General features: G+C 49.2%; 1 long non-coding RNA gene across 1 annotated transcript in view; it reads right to left on the reverse strand.

Annotated features, from left to right (window-relative positions):
* LOC138181554 (uncharacterized) overlaps positions 1 to 15,966 on the reverse strand; it is a 74,644-nt gene that overhangs the window by 1,220 nt on the left and 57,458 nt on the right. The window lies entirely within an intron of this gene.

The following is a 15,966-nucleotide window of genomic DNA, read 5'->3' on the forward strand; positions in this document are numbered from 1 at the left end:
AGATGGTCCGCCTTTCCTCTATAGCCCGAGCTGTACTTCGTGAGACAGGTCGAAATTTCTTTCGAGCTGGGGATATAATCGATTCGTCTTTCGTCGTGGCTCGATTTCCGCCAGAGGTTGACGATGCGTAGTGAACAATGAAAGACCGGTGACGGGATATGAAAATGAGGGGAATAGGGTGGAGAGACAAAGATCGAGAGATAAGGGTAAAGGACAGGTGGTGCGATCGGATGGAGAGGAATAAGAATGGAAGAAATTCCAGAGTAGTAGGCGGAGAATGGCGGTAAATTAAATACGGCAGCACCCCGGAGGGGGTTCGTTTAATCGCTTAATCGAGACTCCAGAAATGCTCGCAGTGAACGGAGGCTCGCGCGCTTTTCGTTTCGTCTCGATGAAAGCTCTCGAAAGGGTCGGCAATTACTTAAAAACGAAGTTGTGCACCATCATCGCCGCCGTTTTCTTTCTCGCTCATCGGGCTGCGTCTTCCACGTTCCCGCCTCCTTTTATCTCGTCCACTTCTACGGTTGCTTTTACACGGTTTTTCACCAAGCTATATCCACGAGAAAGCCGCCTGGAAAAAGGTGGTCGCGACGCAACTGCCAACCGGATGGACCGTCCTCTATTCGGATAACGACAGCAATATCCAAATAGTAAAACGAATGGTAGCCGACTCGAGGGCACGGCAAACACTCGAATAGTGGCTGGATCGATGAAAGGTACGCGAATCGCGGCAACCGGCGTAATAAAAGAGTCCGACCGCGTAAACGTAATCTACCTCCTTCCCCTCGAGCCCCCAGCGGTTACTAACCAGTCTCGTTCGCTTCCCTGAATTCTTTGCGTTTCGAAAGCCACGCGAACACGAACGATGTAGTTATTCAAAATTTCAAACTCTTCTGTGAATGACGTGGCGAAATACCGCTACGGACCGAAAATCGGTGGGTTTTCTTCACGTGTGACGTAACAGGCGACCTGGCATGGCACCTCGTAAGATGACACGTCACATGGAAGGAAGCGCAGTTGCTCAGTGAACGAGCTAAGAGAATCAGCTGCGACGCTCGCGGTTGTCGTTGTTCATCCTTTCAGGTCGTTCTTGACTTCCGCCTGGAGAACGAGAGAATGGACCGGAGTGTCAGCAAGAACGGAGAAAGCTATGAGTAATAAGGAGGTCCCCGGCGAGACGGAAGAATATTTCGTCTCAGTCGCGACACATAGACCATGGTAGACGCGTAGACACGTAGCGTTTGCGGGAATCGAGGTTACGCGGCTTCGAGCGAGTCGCCGATCGATATTCTTATTACGACTACGATCTCGATGTTTGAACGCTACTCGACCGCGTCTACCCGTTTCGGCTGGTCCTCGGAAGATGATCGTACAGGTCGAAGAAGAACGAAGGAGGAGATGCGATAAGGCGAATTGCGCGTCCAGAAAATAGGCAACAATGATTCCTTAGCCGACGTAAGAGTACGTTTTTGCGAAACGATCGTCGAGAAGGGGACGAAGAGATGATCGTGGAAAAGAGAATGAACGAAACATAGGCGACCAGATGGAATCGCTGCCGCGCAGCGAATCTCGGTTCCGCGTCTTTTTACCTAGCAAAAAGTCCTGGAAGAAGCTTAATGGAGCGTCTCTCGAGCAGCGGGACGATCCGTAGACGAGAAGAGCTCACGAGTTTTTCTCGCCTTCCGAATCGCAAGGCTATACGCTGCTACGGAAATCCCGCGAGGAGGGTCCAAGATTATCGCATTCCCATAGAACGAACGAGAATTCCCTCGGCGAAGAGAAAGAAACGCACCGGAAACGGAGACAAAAGGGAAACGCTCGGCTTGTTTCAACATGAACGAGGGAAACGTTGTCCTTGAGGAATTCGTCAGATGGGAGAGACACGAGTGGTGACGAATCCTTACTTCCGCTCCTTCACCTACGTCCAGAAACAGGTTTCGCGACGAAACCACGCGCTTAAGCACTTTTATCGCAACGAAAAATAAAATATCGATGAAAGTATATCGATCAAACAGAATCAAAAGCATCTTTTGAACAGAGAGAGAGAGAGAGAGAGAGAGAGAGTGAGAGAGAGAGAGAGTGAGAGAAAGTGAGAGAGAGAGAGAGAGAGTGAGAGAGAGAGAGTAAGCGACATTCGGAAAGCATGAATACGATATCATTGTGGGTTTTTCTCCACGTTGATTCCAACGAAATCGAAATAATCCGACGATAGAATAACGATAACGATAAAACCGGGTTTTCACAGTGAACGAGAGGGAACGTCAATGAAGGGGGAGGAGGAGTATTCGAGACCGAAAACCATGGCGTTTTCCGTCCACGTAATCGATTTACTAGGAGTCATTCGTCCCCGGCGTTTTTCTCTGGCGAGGCAAACGTCGTCGAGGCACGAAAGCGAGGTGGAAGCGTGCCGCTCGAGTTTGGACCGAGGGACTGTGTCCCCCTACCTTAATCTCGCTCACCCTACTGCCACTCTTTCCATCTCCATTTCCCTTTGTCGCTGCGTTTTCTCGTGGTCGCTCCTCACCCTCCATCTCGCTTTCTCTCTCTTATTTCTGTCATCTACCCTATGAACGGTCGCCAGAGAATTCTCTTGTATCGATCGACCAAAGATGGGGAGGCCCGCGTCCCACGATTTAAGTCTATTTAATGGCGATACATTGTTTAGTATCGCGCGAGCGCGCCCGCCTAATATAATTCCACCGAATCGCCCCCCTTGCCTACTGTTTGCCCTTCCTATGTAAAATCACTTCGCCTTTACATCTCGTTTTCCGACAACCTTAAAACTTAGGTCAGCCACCTCTGCAATCGCGAAACAGTAGCGTGTGCTCGCGCGCGCTCGTTTGGACACACGTATTTTTTTCAACGCGGACTATTTCGCTACGTATTTGCAGAGACGTTGGCAGGAATTAATAAAGCCTTTGGTAGAGCCATACGGATTTTTTCTATCAATTTCTCGGCTACGTTCCATATTTGAGCGTATTGTGCTCCGCGAACAATAACTCATCTCGATATTGCTGGTCTGGCTCTCGTATCCGGCAAGGCCGGTCTCTCTATCTAACCTTCCTTTCTCTCCGTCTCGTTCCCGTGCCCGCTTCCAATTCGCTGTCTTCGTTCGCTTTTTCGCTTCTGTCTCCGTTCCCGCCTCTGCATCGATAAAGTCACCAGCAGTCGCGATTTTACGACTCGAAACGGAACTTTGCCTATTAAAGCGTGGCTCGTTAGCTTCGCGACGCGACGCTAGCGATCGAACACGCTCGCAGACGCGACTCGCTCGATTCGTTTCAACCTCGACGCTCCTGCCAATTCGCGTCGCGATCCGCTTCTATGGTCGTCTATATTCCAAAAATTCATCGAATGCTATTTTTATGAAGTTACAAGGAGTTTGACTACTTGTCATCGACTATGTCCTATACGTAATCCTGCCACACTGCCAAGTACGAAGATCGCGATGTCGAGAATTTTTGAGATGCGAGAGTTGGCTGCGGCCACGATCAGTCACGACTGACAATCGACGATTACGAAGCAGCAGCGAGGATAAACAAGTTCCGATTCGACGCGGTCAAATTCGCAGAGATTCGATACAGGTGCAAGCGTAATCGCCGCTGGGAGGCACGTACGCAGCGACAGGTCGGCTTTAAAGGAGCCACGGATTCGTTGGTGCGTTTACGTTTGCGTGGCACGTGGGTGTACTCGAGGAAAACTCTCGGCGGAACAGTAAGCTGGAACGAGAAGCCAGGTAATGAAGGATAGAAGGGCCGGCTGGCCTGTGTTTGAGAAGCACTAGTCCGGTCTCCCGAGAGTGGTCGGTCTTCTCCTGGATATCTGACGGGAGGTACGACTCGAGAAACATGGATGGGGTACGGCTGGTCACTTCCCAAGGGAACTCGTTTCAGCTTCGTCTCTCCTACACATCGGCTTGTGTGTCCGCGTAAAAGCTTGCGTTCGCGAGAGTGAGAAACCAGGTTATATGCAGATACATACTCGTTCTTCTCGGCCTTTCTTCGACGATAGTCCGCCGCCGCTCTCTCTCTCTCTCTCTCTTTCTCTCTCTCTCTGTCTTTCTTCGTTCCCACTTAGCCAACCCCTTCGCACCCCCGTCACCCTCGTTTCTTTCCTCGCCTCTGAAACGCTCAACGATACCCTGAGGTACGAAATGGCAATCGCTCAGAGCTCTCGTTCTCTGTCTCTACCACTGTTCCGACACTTCGCCGTACTCCGCTTCTTCGTCCCTTTGTTCGTCATCGTCCTCCGCGTCTCGCAAATCAACGCAGCTTCTTACTTTCGCGCTTACTACCTTCGGCACAGACGGAGAGGAGTCGACGGCTCTTTCGCATTACATATTTGCATCAGCTATGCGCGTGTTCCCGTTTTCTTCGATGAAAGTTGGTTGAACATAGAGCGCGGAATGTTTCTCCTCGCCTAATCCGACGTTATTCCCGATCGAGCGTAAGAATCTTCATGACGGTGGATTCTACGTCCGAATTACGAGGCGCGGCAAAGGCGGATGTTAAGGGAAGATCAGAAGAGTCTCGTCGTATTTTTCCTCGGCTAAATCCTCTTCCGTTGGCCGTTCACCGTTCGCGAGAACTGGATTACCAGGGATCCGGTGAAACGCGCGTCCATGCGATGGGTTGGCTGGCTGGACGGTCGTTCTGCTTTAGCCGTTCTCCGGATCCACCTCTTTTCCTACCATTTTTTCCCCGCGAGGCTCATCGATCGATCGATGCGTTTCCAATGTGGTTTCCGGAAAATCGGACTTGCTACGTCGTCGTTTTACCGAATGTTGCATAGTCGGTATCAGTAGTGGCCTGTGATCTCCCTCATTCTCTATCTCTCTCGCGCGCTCGCGCGTGCATCCTCACTCTGGCGAGGTAGATTTAATTAATGAACGTGCGGGAAACAGGAGGAGAGAAAGGAACAGGGAAATAGGAGGGGAGAAGGGAAAAAACAGGGACAGAAAGCCGGGAAAACGCGGTGGTTTCCCACAGAGTAAACGAACGAAATTCGACGTCCGACAGAGGCACGTTTCTTCCGACGCGTTACGCTTCCACGGCGTTACCACAAGAGAAAGATGTTTCCCTGTGGAGTGGTAGCGCTCTCTGGGGCGTCTCTTGTTCCTCGTTTTTCGTGGCCCAGTTGCGGCCAGGGAAAAACAAAAGATTCCGATTCCCGATTTGCGCGTGGTAAAATATAGTCGACGGTTCACGCCCATGCAACCGATAGCCCGCTCTTTCTCCCCGATTAAATACCTAAATACCGTCAGCCGCCGCTGCGCCGATACGTGGGCACGACGCGTTAAACGATTAATCGCACTGATTGGATTCCAATTAGCCTGCTAACGACACCGCGCGGCCAAAGCGGATTTTCCGCGCTCGTTTCGCGTCCTCTCTCAACAGCTCGCGCGAAAGCTTTTTTCTGATCTCCTTTTTTTTCCTCAACCCATACACACACCCCTCTCTTTCGCTTTGTCCTTTTCTCCCTAGCCATGATAGCTCTCCCCAGGCCAGGCGTGATTCCGTTACGACATTGAAAATACGAACAGCGTGAAAGCGCGTTTTCCTTTATTACCACCGTGAAACGATTTTATTGGTCGCGTCGCGAACCATTCCATCTTTGGAGACGAAAGACGATAGAAGGTGTACGACGGTGCAAAGGAATCAGCAACCAAACATTTCCCGCGCTCGATTCCCGCCCTTGCTTCGTCTCGATTCAACGGTTCCGACGAAAATTCGCCCTTGCTCCCGCGTTGAATTAGTAAAGAGTCAACCGTGTGTTAACGGCACCGAAGAAACCTCGACTCTCGGCCACTCCACCGAAAAGATTCCATGCAGCTTCCTTTCCTTGCCTCCGTCGCCCTCTGATTCGACCCATTTTACAATCTATCTGCCTCCTTTCTTTTCGTCTCGCGTGCACGCGGCCAGTGTAAGCACACCGTTCGAATAACCGACAAACAGCCGAGTCGTCGAAAGCTTCCCTAACCGAAGAAACGTATTGCAGCCGTATTTGCATTCAATTTCTTCGGGAGGGCTCTCCCCTTCCCCCCGCGTTTCGTCCTTTCAACCTCGTTTCTCCCCTTTTCTCGCTCCCTTATCGCTTTCTTCTTCTCGCCCGCATATCCACCCTCGTCTTTCCCATTGCTTATTCGCTCTCCTTCTCGCTCGCCCTTTTCTTCGTTGCGAAATAGGGTCTCGAGGATGAAAGGAATGCACTTGCCAAACATTAGCATGCCCGTATGTCGTAGTCGATACAGAGACGCACGAAAGCCTCTCGTTGCGAAAGGGCTGACACATCGTTGCTCGCTACTTTTCTCGAGTCGCCGCTTTCGTAATCGTTCTCCTTCCATTCCTTCGTCATATCGTCGATGCGCAGACTTTTAAACAGCGATTCTTCGAAGCTTAACGTTTGGTCTATTCGAGACGCCTTTGTGTCTCTGGATCTGGTTCTCTCCGCCAGTTTTCTCGTAGTCCGGGAAGGGCGGTAGCTAGGATTAGGCGAAAACCTCCTGGACGAAGCCTGGCCACTGTCTGAAGTTTTGGAATAGTTGACGGGAAAGCACGGAACGGGCGAAGTTTTCTGAGAAACTTGAGCTCGAAGGGGCAAATTATGTGGCTTCGAGCTCTCACTTCTGTTCGCTGGCACTTTTCTTACGCGACTTCCTCTTCCGTTCTTTCGAGTTGTTCGTCACGCTGTCAGGACTCCGCAAGATGAGAGGACCACCGTCGAACGTTTCCTCGAAAAATGTCTTTCGCTTCGTAACTCGAGGACGATCGACGAACAACCTTTCTCTCTCTTTTTAAGGCCTTTACTGCCTTTTCCATCCGGCGCGGCGCTGGGGAGGAGCTGCAATTCCATTTAGATCACGATCCGGAGAGATTCGAGTTCTTAGAGAGACAATTTGGTCACGATCATTGCGTTCGGTTCGTTCTCTTGATTAGAGTTCAATGAGCCTCCATTTGGGTCACGGCACTGTTGTGTTGAATTTGTGTTATCGGTCGCGCAGGATTATGATGAACCGAGAACAAAACGCATCCTGGCACACCCGTGCACACCTGAATACCCATTCACGTGGGTACGTTGTGTTTCGTTCCGAATTTCTCACGTCTGTCACGTACCATCGTCGCTATATTAGGTTAGTTCATTCAGGATTATTCACCTTACATACAGGTTTTATGTGACTTATTATTTTTGTACGGGGAGTGTCGAACGAACTCATTATTTACATCGGCAGTTCAAAACGCGTTCTCTCGTCAAATAATTTTATCGACAGAATTAATAGGAGTTGAATTTTTTAGCTCGGTCTCGGAATATTTCGTGGGGTTTGGAGACCGCGGCGTTATCGCGCTGATCCCGATTGTCCCGCTAAATTTATTGTTCCTTCCCTTGGCGGTATCGCGTTTCTGACGATATTTTTTGCTGATCGCGTACCCAGAGGTATTACATAAATTATGTATCAGTTTATGCACTGACTTCGATGCGTCCTCTGTCGTTCCCTCGACCGATTCCTCAGGGAACGATGTCACGCTCTTGAATTAATTCGCCTTGGCGAAACGTATCTCTCGTTGTGACTCTCGCGATTGTTCCATCGCGGTGGCGCCGTGTAGTTTCTTTCCTTTCTTTCCGTGATATTTATCTCGTCGAATACGAGCGGGTCGAGTCCGAACACAGTTCTTTCTTACAGTTTTCCATCGGAGAGAACGAACCAATTTTCGGCCACTCTAAACTCTCTCATCCACTGCGTAACGATTTCCTTTCGGACGTTCGATACGGTACGATTACGCGACGATCGGTGACCAGAGCTTCTCAAGGGTCTTTCATCCGATGATGCAAGGTAGCGAATTTACCACGACATTCACCGCGGCGAAGAAGCTGGTTTATTAAAATCACGAGGGTCGTTGCTTATTAGAAATCGAGCCCGCGGGCCATTAATATTCATCGGCTTGTTTCGTCGATAAAAGATTCCTTCTTCCGCGAGACAGCCAGGCACAAGTGGTGGAAAGGCGGCCTCTATCTTTCTATTAGGTCTCCGACGGATTATCTCGTTATTGAAACGATAAAAAGAATCCTTCGTCGGAGTCAAGTGATCGTCAGGGGGAGGACGAATGCTCGAAATTACGCGTCTCGAAGCTCGACTTGCAATCTCACGGTCTTTATACCGTCTCTGCATAGTTGGCCGTGTAGATATACAATAGTTTGCGCATGTAGTGTTACGTTCTCACAACGATAACTTCGCAGCTCAACTCCATCTCATCTCGACCTGCTATTCTCAGATTTCTGGCACATGCCTCTTAGAATCCTAGGATATCCTATGAATTTAAAGATCGCTTTAGTTTGAGAATATCTTGAAATTTGTTCGCCGTGCTTCTGCGAAAACTTCGCTTTCTTTTGTACCTTGATGTTATTTTCTCTCCTTTTCATGATAATGTTTATACCTACTGCTTGGTATCGCGCTGCTCCTTTCTTGCTGAACCTTCATTTTCGATCTTTTTGTATTACTGAAATCCCTTTTTTGGTCTCCTTGCGTTGTTTCTTTATCGTTGGTATTTGTATTTTATATCCTTACAACCTCTTTTTGTTGGTACAACTCTTTTTTGATGTCCTTGCACTGCTGGTTTTATCGTTGTCTATTTTTCATTCCTTAGAAGGTTGGATTCTCTCTCGTTGCTAGAATTTCGTTCCTGGAAACGCTCCACGTGGCAGAATTGCTTCGCCGAATGTAGAAATTTTTCAAAGTCCAAGTTTCATCACGGTAAGATGTATTCCGGAAATGTATCGTCAAAGGGAAATCCGGTGATAAATTATTTCCCATCACTAATCTTCATTTCGAACACTTAGCGACGCTCATGGTAGTCACATAGTCGCCAACCACGATTTTGGTGAAAGTGTCCGCTCATGACAAATTGATAGATAAATCGTAGTAATTAATAAATCGTTACCAAAGTTTAGATGTTTCAGCGTTTCGACTAGCGAGATAAGAGTCCAAATGCTGAATTTGTGCCGCGTGAAATATATGTATCTTAGCCTAGGTTTGATCTCAATTGGTAAAGACAAAACATCGGCTACGATCCTCGATGTCGCAGCTTCGATTTGTGTCGCTACTTGGTGCTTTAATTTAGGACTTCGCTATATATCGTTGAAGCCACTATACCTGGCGCCGATTCGATCTCTCATAATCCATTGTCCTCGACGGTGAAACGGTTATTACAGCGACAGAACAGGCAGCCTGGCGATTCAAGTTGTTCCGCGAGCGTTTATCGTTGCTCGTTGGTAGCGAATGATTCGCGGCTGGGAACAAATGCTCGAACAGGTCGCGATGACGTTTAATCGAATTCCACCGGATAAAATATTCGAATCCGGAGGGTTACGCACCGTCGAGTCGCCACCCGCTAACGGGCATCAATTAATTTGGATTTATTAGAACGAAGTCTCGTCGAACGCCGTGAAATCTCTCCTGTCCCTTTCCCACTTGTCGTCTCTTCCCTGTCGCCTCGCGTACCTCTCTACCAAGCGTTTCAACGAGTGTACCCGTTCATTCCAGGACGCGCAAACGCCGCACCGCTAGAAATTCACGTGTTTATCGATTATCCATCGTGTGACGCGTGCCGATCGTTTCCGTTTCGCGATTAATCAGTCCGGTCTGACCGTTCGCATTTCGTCCGTAACCACTTCGATTTCCTCACTATCTTCGCGGCTATCGTACATGTACACAATACAATTCTGCCGTTCTCGACGAGAAGCTGCAGAAGACGCGGTCCGGTTCTACCATACGTATCGTCTTTGACGTGTTCCATATTATTCGACATCGTTCGCGACGTTCGCGCATAACACAATCCACGCGTTACCTCTTTTTAAAGATTAACGAGACTCGACGCGACACCCTTCGGCGATAAATAATTTAGACTCAAAACTGTCCTACCTGTCGCTCGGCCTGTACGCTTCTATCTACTATCTTCTCAAAGGATATCCGACGAAGGTCTAGGGAAAACGTGGAACAATCGAGAAATAAGAGACGAGCGAAGCAACGAAACGGAAGGTACATAGACGTTGGCGAAGCGGAGCCGAGAGAAAGCGTATTAATTCGATTTTCCGGCGTCGATGCGGCACATCAAAGCGAACGGCCGAGAGAACGATCGAATCATATCTATTTATTCGTTCACGCTAAAACGCCAGCAAGAATTCCACTCTCCGGCCCAGAGGGGAAATTTATTTTTCCGCCATTAAAACGGGGTTAGCGCCGATACAGTCGGCGTAATCAGCAAATGAATTTGCCTCTCGACGCATCCTATCGATCGAATCGCTGTTTTCGTTGTACCGTCCGGCCCTAAGTGCTCTCTAGGGATCGTCCGAGTTAATTAATTCTAAAATTTGTGGACATTTCACCGACCCGTTAATTACTTTGAAACTAACTGAAGAATAGTAGGTAACTTTCGATTCGATTCGACGGTATTTCGCGGAGAAACGTATTAAGTTTGGAAGTATGGATTCATAAGCATCATCGTCTCATCTGCGAGAGGGGTTGCTCGTCTTCGTAGTTATGAATCTTGAGACTGCCGTTGAACTCTCTCTCTCTCCCTCTCTCTCTTTCTCTCTCGAGGAGTAACTGATATTTAGATTGATGGAGAAGACCAAATTACCGAAGAATACTCAAGGAGAAGAGAGAATAGCCTGATAAAATCTGAGAGTTCCATCCGGCAGCACTTTCCCGATTATATCGTGACGTGTTGAAAAGTTGGACAAATCGTTCAATAATTATTCACGAACGATCTCGTGATATTCATCTACGGAAGTTTTAATTGCACAATCAATTTCGTAGTTTAAAACGCAATTGCTAAATGTACCGTCGCGCTTCGCTCACAAAAGGCCAAGATTTATTCGTAACTCAACACCTTGGAAAATTTCCTTTTTTCTCGCTGCCGTAGGCACTGAGTGCTCCAGCTAAAGTCCCGGTTTATTGCGTGGCGAAGTGATAAGTTCTAAGATTGTATGGCAGTACGCAAACTTAAATACGTCTCACCCGAGAGTAACTTTGACTTTGTCGGTCGATCACCTTCCAACCGTATTTACGTTTCAGTATCTTAAGGATCTCACCCCGAGAGAGACGTGCTTACTTTTCGGAATAAATATACAGCCACTCTAACGCACGAGCCGCATTTTGTCTTTTAAGGGGATAAAAACACTCGAGAGAAAAATTGTGTAGCTTATCGTTGCGATCTTGCGGAAACGCGTTCGACCGCTCGACGAGGAACGTTCGAAACAGGGATGGGAGAAAGAGTCGCGCAGAGATGATTAAGGGATGCTCGTAAATTTCGATGTCACGAATCTCGAGCACCATCCTTTGGATAACATTCGATACTCTCTCGCTCGTTCTCCCTTTTGACCGAGTGTTTCGCTTATGGTGGGTATGACCGCGACGATACCCCCTGCCCAACGCTTGGAGGGGCTCCACCCTCCTCCGTTTCGTTTTGAATCGACGAACCTGTCGCTCGAAAGAACCTGCTCTGGCACAGAAAAGTACCCAGGAAAAGAATGGTGGGGGGGGGGGAAGGACCGTAGGGGTTTACTCGTTGATGGGAAGTTTAGGCGAAAGGCGGCCTCGTGTCGTACAATGGCTCTTGTTGGGCTTACGAGGTAATCTTTTATCTCGACGTGGCACGCGTCCTCGACCCATCTGGCAAAGTTTACGGGGGGTCGATCGGTCTCTATCGTGACGATATTACGCCGCCGGAATAACTGCAGACTAACGTTGGTATAACGACGCCGTAAGCTCGGTGAACGGGGATATGTTTGGCGATTTACGCACTTGTTATTTTGTTTCTACGCTCTCTCTCCCCCCCCATCGATTTATGGGATTACATCGAACCAGGCAGGCTTTTATTACATCATCGTCGAGTACGTTTCCCGCGAATTAAAATCCATCGAATGGCAATGAGTCGACGTTCTCTCGGAGATCGATCGACGAGTCGAAGTCACGAAGCTACGAAGCGTGCTCGCGCTCGGTTGTCAACATAGTCCAGTTTCGTTCGATGATTCTTCTCGTCTTCAGTCATCCCGTTGGCTTCGTCGTGCACTTTGACTTCTGCGAAGGTTTCGTGGGATTCACGGCGCACTCTTGCCGAAACTTGTTCTCTCCTTTCTATCGAATCTCTCGACTCGAGACGTCTGGCACTGGCGGTCCCTGATTAACTCGAAAGATCGTCCCAGTCGCCTTGCGGCAAAGTTAGCTTTCCCCTCGCGCCGTCTCACCCTGTTTCGTCACGACTTCTACCCTTGCTGCCGCTACCTCCCTCTTGTCGACGTCGAAAGAAGAAAAGAACGTCGTTGCGACAGATAGAGAGCCGGAAAGAACCGTCAGAGAGAAACCGCCTCTGTTAAATGCAAATAATGACGAGACCGAGACGAATCGGATAAGAAGCTACCTCCTATTTTATTTTCTTGTGTCGAAAAATCGACGCGGGATCTACGAGCGAGAGACGAGGAAAATCTCCTGCGGAGTTCGATAGAATTTGATCGCTGGCTGGACCAAACGCGATCTCCGTTTAATGTTTATGGGAACTTTTAACGCGGTTTAAACCGTTTCCATCGTTCCCGGGAAGGGAGCATTATTTAAACGCCGGCGGGATTCAAGAGAATAAAAAGTTGGTACGCATCCCTGGCGTTTGTAACTAGGTCGTTCTCTAACGAGTAGTAAATACGTCGCTGCATAATAGGTCGAATTCGACCCGCTTTATTCGCGGACGGTGCACGGTTCTCAGAGAGTTGTCTTTCTCAGAGCGTGTCGTCGCCATGGCGCGACTTGGTTCATTCTCGAGGGGAGGGTTCGAACAGAAATCCCCCGGGAAAGCCGAGGGGAGGCGGCGTAGGATAACGCGCCCGTACTCGAATCCCTCGGATCGTGAGAAAAGCCGAGTATCCAGGCGCAATGTGCCGTGAGACTTTGTCCCGTGTCTTTATGAAAGCGTAGCATGAGAGAGGGTAAATTAGCCGAATCAGCGAGACGAGAACCGATCCCTTGGAATCGCAGTAACGAGTTGCACGCGCGACTAGTCCAATCCCAGCTGGCTCGGCCGCGCTTAAACAACTAGTTTAAATAAACTGGCTGCTTAGTGACGAGAAACGGGCTAAACGAACCGTGAGAGAGCACGCGAAGCAAGGAACCTCCAAGCCGGAGACGAGTCTGGCCGGACCACGCGGAAATGGGACAGTGAAACGTTTCACGGAGATCGCTCTGGTTTCCGCGGAAAAGAAATTTTCCCCCGTTGCGCTTCGCATCTTTTTTCTTGCGGTCTTGCAGCGCGGAGTCGCGCGTAACCGCGCTCGCTGTTTCGACGAATTTCCACGCCTAGAGAAGTACCGCAATATACTATACCAGAATCTCTTGTGTCATAGACGTAACCGCGGCTTTCTCGTTATCCGGTCGAATCACAGTCGTCCGTTGCTTGTTTCTCATCTTGCGTCGCGTCTTCTTTCAGGAATGCATGGATGAAAATCGAACTTACGAGTTCCCACAGACCAACCAAAGACTCGAGAACGTTAACACGTTTCTATCTGGCTGGCGAGTGTCTTGGAATTTCGAGCAATTCGATTACGCCTATGACGACTTGGATAACGAAGCAAGACGGCGAGAAAAATGAGTTGAAGTTTCAGTGAAGAAAAGCTGGAGGAGGAGAGGACTTGCGGTAAACGCGAAGGAAAAGGAAAAACCGGTGGCAAAAGGAGGAGCGAAGGGTAGAGGATTTACGCGCGAGGAGAAGCAAGGGGAGAAGGAACAGGAGCAGAAGGAAGAGAGAATACGGCCGACGGTGGCACTGCTGGAAAATCAGACTAATTACTTTGTACGCGTGGCTTTCACCGAAATGGGCTCGCGATTATTTTCCCCGAGTATAATCTCGACCAGACGCATAGTCCGTGGTTAAGGGACTTTATAATCGTGTCGGGCTGCAGCCATGTCCGGGCAAAAGGACGGACAGTCCTCCCTTCCCTGACACGGAAATTTCTTGATTTCTTCTTTCCTCTCGCGGACTGGCAGAACCGGCCGTGGAAAACTTGTCATTCCACGAGGTAATCGCGGGAACAACGACAAAGCGACGCGAACAGTGGCTTTTTATCGCTGGAGACGAGACTCTGATCCATTCCGCGTCTCCTCTCAGCCGCAATTACAGCTACTGCCACGCAGAAACAGACGACCGCATATATTTACATATTACCGGAATACGAAAGTGGTGAGCAGGTTGAGGGCCAGAAATTGATCGCAACCCATCGACCGATCCAGGGATTTCTAACGACTGTGTGCTTGAAATTTTAACGACATCGCTATAATCGCGTGTCTTTATTGTCAACATAATCGTGAAAACTATGGAATTCGGTAGGCGAAACGGCACTCGAAAAAAATATACGCTCGTAGCGTAGCGTGCCGTGTAATGCAGAGTTAACTGCAGAGTAGACCGGAGTAGGACGATGGAGGGGTATAATTAGTAGAAATAATAGAATTTCTAAATAACATTCCGCGTGATATTACTGAAATTTTTAATGCGCTCGAAACCGCCGCTGATTTACCGTATCGCGAGTTCGTAATAGCTTCGTTTCGCGAGGAACGATTCGCGAAACAATCGTCGAGTTTAGAAAGATCAGAGGGCGAACCTTCGCCATCCCCTCGGTATTTGTACTTTCGTTTCCGTGGAGAACGACCGGGCAAAGGCGAGCAAACTTAAGTTCGACCCGAGTGGTTGCATATCCCTGGCGATGGTAGCCGTATCGCGTTCGAGCGGTTCGCGCAATTCCAGTTTAGTCGAGCTCAATAAATTCGCGCTACGATACGCTACAGGTTACCTTCGTTTACGCGGATCCGATCGTTTATCCGTTTGGTAGGGTGAACGTTTACGCGAAAGTCCGTGATCGTTTTGCTTTGTTTTCGCAACGAACGGGAAGAAGAAGAAGGAATAGCAAAGGAATGGACGGGTAATCCTGGGTCGTGGGATTCGATCCACATCGATTTCTGTCTTCCATCGTGAGAGCGCATTCATCCATTATCCGCTGTGCAATTGCTCGCCATAGAAAAAGGTAAAGAGGAATTTGACTTGGTAAGAGCAAAGAGAGAAGAAAGCGCAGTTTGTTTGGAATCGACGAAGCACGCGCTCGCGCGTGTTTCGCTTCCGGAACGATTAGGAACGATATTTGGTCGGTAGAGTTTGGTGATGGTACGAGGCAAATGGAACACTCGGTTGCGATTACTCGAGGGTACGGAAGATCCAATTGGCCTTGGATCGGGGTGACCGGCTTGGAAGGTATATCGGTGATGGCATATCGAACGGACTAGCGGTGTGCATCGACGAGAGATCGATACGAGGAACCGTTGCAATCCACCTTCGCTGTGCTCAATGTATATAAACCTGAAGAGGCGGTTTCGTATGCCGTCGTTCCGCGCCGTTCTGTGTATCGGGTCGCACGTTCGCGAATTATTACGAGTCACGTAGGCAGTAGTCGCGGAACGTAGAGTGCTATTATTACGATGTAATATGGTTGAAGCGAATTCTACCGCCGGAAGCTCGCGCAATACTAAGGAAAGGGAGGAAAAGAAGTAGGAACGAGTGGAAACGAGAGGCAAGAAGTGGGAAGGATAGCCGGGAGACGGGCCGCGACGTGGAAACGGCAGAAAAAGGGACGGACGAAAGCGAGGAGTCAGTGGTCGGGTCACGAGGAAAAGAAGGGGAAAACGTGGAGAAAAGTAGAGACGGCGTTGCTGCCGTGAGGATAAGACGGTGAAACGCGGCGGGAATCGAGGGCAGACCGAGCTTTCCGTGCAAGGTGCCAGCTAGTTGTCATCAGGCCGAGAGAATAATGGAAATTATCCACGCTAGACCGATCCGGCTTGAGATCCCGTTCCCGAACACGTTCGGAGAATAGCGAGCTCTAGCTTACTCGTCACAGAATTCGACGCGACACACGCGCACATAGCCGACGAAACGGAGCTTC

The sequence above is a fragment of the Bombus flavifrons genome, chromosome 7 (genome assembly GCF_040668555.2).
Source record: "Bombus flavifrons isolate JBK064 chromosome 7, iyBomFlav1_principal, whole genome shotgun sequence".
Classification (NCBI taxonomy): Eukaryota; Metazoa; Arthropoda; class Insecta; order Hymenoptera; family Apidae; genus Bombus; species Bombus flavifrons.